The 5,455-nt window shown below is 40.3% G+C and overlaps 1 non-coding gene across 1 annotated transcript; it reads left to right on the plus strand.

The window, feature by feature from the left end:
• The first annotated feature begins 3,627 nt into the window (after positions 1–3,627).
• LOC145401147 (5S ribosomal RNA) lies at positions 3,628–3,746 on the plus strand. Its single transcript, XR_013897559.1, has one exon. It is a non-coding gene; the product is annotated as a 5S ribosomal RNA (ribosomal RNA).
• The last annotated feature ends 1,709 nt before the right edge of the window (positions 3,747–5,455 follow it).

Consider the following 5,455-nt stretch of genomic DNA (forward strand, 5'->3'; position numbering starts at 1 on the left):
TACTTTACATTAATCTCAAGAAAAAGAACTGTTAAATTTATTGATTACAAAAATTAAATTTAACGTTACATTTCAAATCAAATCAATGAGACGCACTCACTCACTCACACAGAAGCTAAATACTTACGCCTAGAAAAAAAACAACACCTTAACTAAACTCTTAAAACTAGGATTATACAAATAGGAAATACCAGTCGATGAATGCTATGTATCACCCGGGGGGTGGGAGTTTGGATTAACTGTACTCTGTGGAGCCTGGGTGCTAGCTGACCTCTCACACTTCTGGAGCACAGGACCTCTCTCCGTCACAGCAACAACTAGACTGAGTAAGTCGTGGGAACAAAAGGGAGCAGTAGGCCGCATTTTCTAACGGTCAGAGGCAAGCAGAGACGAACAATAAAGAACAATAGTATTGCTCAGTACAGCACTTAGTGAAGTGCATTAAATCGGTCACTTTTGAAAACAGTGACGAATGTTTTGGAAAGTATACCCCGAAATGGAGGGAGAAACGGTTAGCTGAGCGATACACAGTGAGTTTTCCACTAATAGTTCGTGGCTTCTCACAAAAGGGAAATGTCGCGAATTGATTCGTGACAAATATGTGGGATGAATTGCTGCAAAACACGGTAAGGTAATATCAGTAACACTCTCCATGCACAATGAAAGATGCAATGCAGGCGGTAACCGACACTGATCTGTCCTCAGGTAAACTGCCGTAATGACGTTCCCTTAGCACACATCGTGGTGTCTCTTGTTGAACTATTTATTTTGCCAGACTCCCCAATACCGTAAGGGGTGGCCACATACTTATCTGTTACATATCACCCCTGTCCTCTGCCATCAGGCTGCCCTCTGGCGAACCCACACCTCCTCTCCTCTCTCATATACCTCTCCACAACTTACCTCCATCACATCCTCATCTCTATGTGTGTCTCCCCATGTAACTTCATATATTCCTCTCAAGGAACTCAAATTCTCCTTTTATAATATTTCTTTGTATACTGAAGCAAACCCAGTTGCTATTAACAAGAGAAGAGTAACGTGCAAAGAAATACCAAGGTGTGATATGATGAATATATTGTTTAGAAAAACGTGGTAGGAAGTTCCCTTAGTCAGGTTCCTTATGTAATTTCGTTAAAAGTTTTTTGGGGATTAGCAAAACTATACATTTTTGGAAACTACATAAAATAAGAAATAAGAAAATGGATGATTCCAGCTTTCAAGATGGCCGTATGGAAGCCATCTTGGATTTTCAAAAAATGGCCGCCACAAATACGAGTTTCCCTTTATCTTTACTTCTACATGACCTACAATTCTGATTCCAGTGGCTAAACCCAGGTTTTCAGGGTCAAGGAATCAAATGTAATTAATTACAAAGAGATACAAATCGGTAAAAGTATTGGTTTTGGCATCCATCTTAGATTTTTACTTAAGAACATCTGAAATCACTGATATTTCTCATTGATGGTTTACAATTGGCATAGAATATTAATTCCAGTGACAAGACCTAAATTTTCAGGAAATGGCTCTACAGTGTAGTAAGCACAATCTGATAAATATTATCAGATAATTTGTTAACATTTACAATAAAGGTTTCAGGAGCTGTATGGCAAGTCATTGTTATTATTACCGTCAGTCATATGTATATTTATACATTATAGAACATAGACAATTCACTGACTGTCTTTATATCACTAATGCCAGTTTGCCTGCTATGAATTTTTTCTCAATGTGATCACTTTCATCAGAGGTCAGGACACCCTGAGAGTCGTCATCATTCTGGCAGCCAGTGTTGCACTAGCAAAGGTCTGTGCAAGTTAAATCCTTCGACCTGCATGAACACTTGTCACAAGAGCAGTCTGTTTTGCACTGGCATCTAACTATCTCAGTGATGGCCTCAGGAACAGGGGGGGTCTCAGTTGTAATGGATTTCACTTCCCCATCTTTGTCTTTATGGACACCATTCTTTAGTACATCTAATAGATCCTGGTGTGTGATGCTTGCCTGACCTTACATTCTTGCCTGGATGTGGACTTCGAGGATCTGCTGCTTGAGAGCACCAAGTGTTGGTGGAAGCTTGTAATTCTCAGCCATGTGCTTATAGGAAAGATACCTTCGTGGCTGAGGCATACTCTGGATCTCAGCACTTTTTGGACAGTAAGCAGCACATACAAATTCAACTAATTTTGAAATTTCCTGAGACACTTCAGTGCTATGTAACAGCATCTCCAGGGCCTTGAGGACATCATCATTTGCTCTGAAGTAGATTGGGAATCAAGTTACTTTGTCAGTTCGGGAAAATCTTCCAGTGTTGTCTGCTCCAGTGAATGCATGAAATACTGCCAAAGTCTTTGCCCATTGTGCGCCTAAAGCTGTCCATAATGGTGCTATATCAATGACTCTAGATGTCAGTGAGATGGAGATGTCTTTTAGCAAGAGGTCATAATGTGCATTAACCAGTACTAGCACATCAGTGTCTGGAGAAAGGAACATCAGTTTAACATCTTTGGGATTTCATTCTGTTGTTAGAACTGCTTGTTGGATCAATAATGTATCTGCTTCTTCTTGGTTGTTGTCTTCAAATATCAGCTCTGCATTGCTCCTAGTGCTTCCGGATGCAGACACAACAATGACTTTTTGAATGTAGATTAATCAAGGGGCATTGTTGCCAAATACACAATAAGAGCAGCCTTTGTTTGGTCATGAGAAAGGAAGTGGCTCATTGGGATGTTTTTTATGTTAGTGTTCTCCAAATTGATACTGGATTGGATCTTTTCCCTGTCTTCTTTTTTCTCTTGTGGCACACTTCAAAGAATCAGATTTGTAAGTATCAAACACCAGAATAATCTTGTCATACTCTCTTGTTAGAGACACCAGTTTGTCACTGAACCATTCAATGAGATTTTTTACCGTTACTACTGTTGCTGGTTTCTTTGTTAGCTTTTGAGCAAGTACCAAGCCATCAACTAGAGCAGTTTAGTAAGCCTCCCTAGGTGTGGAGTTCAGGGTTTCTGTATTCATTAGATTATCTTGGACGATGCTTTCAGCTTGTAAATGCTCATAATTTAGAGTGTCTGCCCATGTCAACTTCTCTAGGAGGTGAATTAACTTTGCTTTGTCTGTACATGACAGCATAGCTCGCCTAGGGGCAAATAGTGTCCTTGGGGTCGTATTGAACTCATAGTTGCCAATTGCATGTTTCTGATTGATTTGTCTGTTGAACCTTGCAAGTACCATCAGCCTGCCATACAGATCCTTGGGCTGAATAGAAAATTTTCATAACTATCAGGGATGATGATCTTTTATTGTTTGGAAGGATTTGGGGAATCAATATCCATCAGATTAGGCAGATCTTTGGACAAATTTCGAAGGATAAATTGTATAATAACTGGACTGTCTTTACCATGTGTCAATTATATGTTTAACTTTTATATTATTCTAATATGAAACCAACTTTAAAAATAGATAGATATATATATGATGGAATGGTAAAGCATATTACTTTCACAACATACTTGACTCATGGTTGCTTTTATATAGTCTGCTTGTTGATGCAGTTCTGTGCATTACATGCCACTTGCAGAGGTTGCATCCTCTGTCCACAAGCTTCCCTACTTATTTGTGACAGTGAACGGCCATACCACGTTGAGTACACCGCTTCCCGTTCGATCAGCGAAGTTAAGCAACGTTGGGTCTGGTTAGTACTTGGATGGGTGACTGCCTGGGAACACCAGATGCTGTTGGCATAACGTTCTCCCTACGTGTCAAGTGGAGTTGGTGGAGAATTAGTGCCCCTCCCTGTAAAACAATTAACTCTAAGCCGTTGACCACCCCGTTTGGGATACATGGCGTCTGGCAATGAATGAATGAATGATTTTGTACACAGCGGTATATAGATCAGAGGTACCCATTGGCCTTTTGTTTCTATATATATATATATATATATATATATATATATATATATATATATATATATATAGAGAGAGAGAGAGAGAGAGAGAGAGAGAGAGAGAGAGAGAGAGAGAGAATGCGTGAAGAGTATGTACTATGGTGCGAAGGCTGCAGTGCGTGTGGATGGTGAACTAAGTGAATTTTTCTCTTTGAAAGTTGGGTTGAAACAGGGATGTGTCATGTCTCCATGGTTGTTCAATCTGTACATGGATGGGGTAATAAAAGAGGTACAAGGTAGGGTAGTGGATGTTGGAGTGGCCCTGGTGAGAGAGGATAGTGTTTGCAAACTCCCTGTACTGTTGTTTGCAGATGATACTGTGTTGTTGAGTGAGGACGAAGGGGAGCTGCAAGGCTTGGTGGATGAGTTTGAGAGAGTGTGTAAGAAACGGAATCTAAAGGTGAATGTAGGGAAGAGTAAAGTGATGGTCTTTGAGAGAGGTGAAGTCAGTGAATGTACAGCGAGGTTGGATGGTGAGGAATTGGAAAATGTGAGTACGTTCAAGTACTTGGGTAGTGTGATGAGCAAGGATGGAGGTTTGGAGGGTGAAGTGCTTGAAAGAGTACAGCAGGGAAGAAAGGTTGCTGGTTCTTTGAAAGCAGTGATAAGAAACAGGGAAGTGAGCATGGAAGTGAAAAAGTTACTACATGACAGTATTGTGATACCAACTCTAACGTACGGAAGTGAAGCTTGGACGTTGTTGGAAGGATACAAGTCAAGAGTGAGAGCAGTGGAAATGAGTTATTTAAGAGGAGCCTGTGGAGTCACATGGAGAGACAGGCTGACGAATGAGGATATAAAGGAGCGTTGTGGTGTTGATGTGGATGTGATAGGAAGCGTTATGAGGAACACACTGAGGTGGTTTGGCCATGTGGAGAGGATGAAGGGTGAAAGACTGACGAAGAGAGTGTATGTGAGTGAGGTGGAGGGGGAAAGAGGGAGGGGGAGGCCGAGGATGAGATGGAGAGATGGGGTGGAGAGGTATATTAGAGAGGGGGGTGTGAGTTGGGAGCAGGGGAGTGAAATGGCAGGGGACAGGGCGACTTGGAGGCGATTTGTTTGTGGCCACCCCAAACGGGATTGAGGCGTCTGGCAATATATATATATATATATATATATATATATATATATATATATATATATATATATATATATATATAGAGAGAGAGAGAGAGAGAGAGAGAGAGAGAGAGAGAGGGCTTAACATGCAAGTCAAGATGGACTGCATGGGACAGTGTTACACGTAATAAATTACAGTATTTGTCATTCTGAGTAAATCATATATAATAATCAAACAACTTGGGCTGAAACACTGATCTGATGAATATAAGTATTATAACAATTGTATATTTGTATGATTTCGGTGCACAATGTAGGAGATGTTTTGAAAACAAATTAAGGTAAAAAAATCAATTATGTTGCTCTACTGGAGTACAAAATGAACACGTATACAATCATCATCAAGCATTCTAAATGCACTGTACATAATACCTATTAACTCCTTGT

This window comes from Coenobita brevimanus, chromosome 54 (genome assembly GCF_032717465.1).
Source record: "Coenobita brevimanus isolate Jiangsu-jjx chromosome 54, ASM3271746v2, whole genome shotgun sequence".
Classification (NCBI taxonomy): domain Eukaryota; kingdom Metazoa; phylum Arthropoda; class Malacostraca; order Decapoda; family Coenobitidae; genus Coenobita; species Coenobita brevimanus.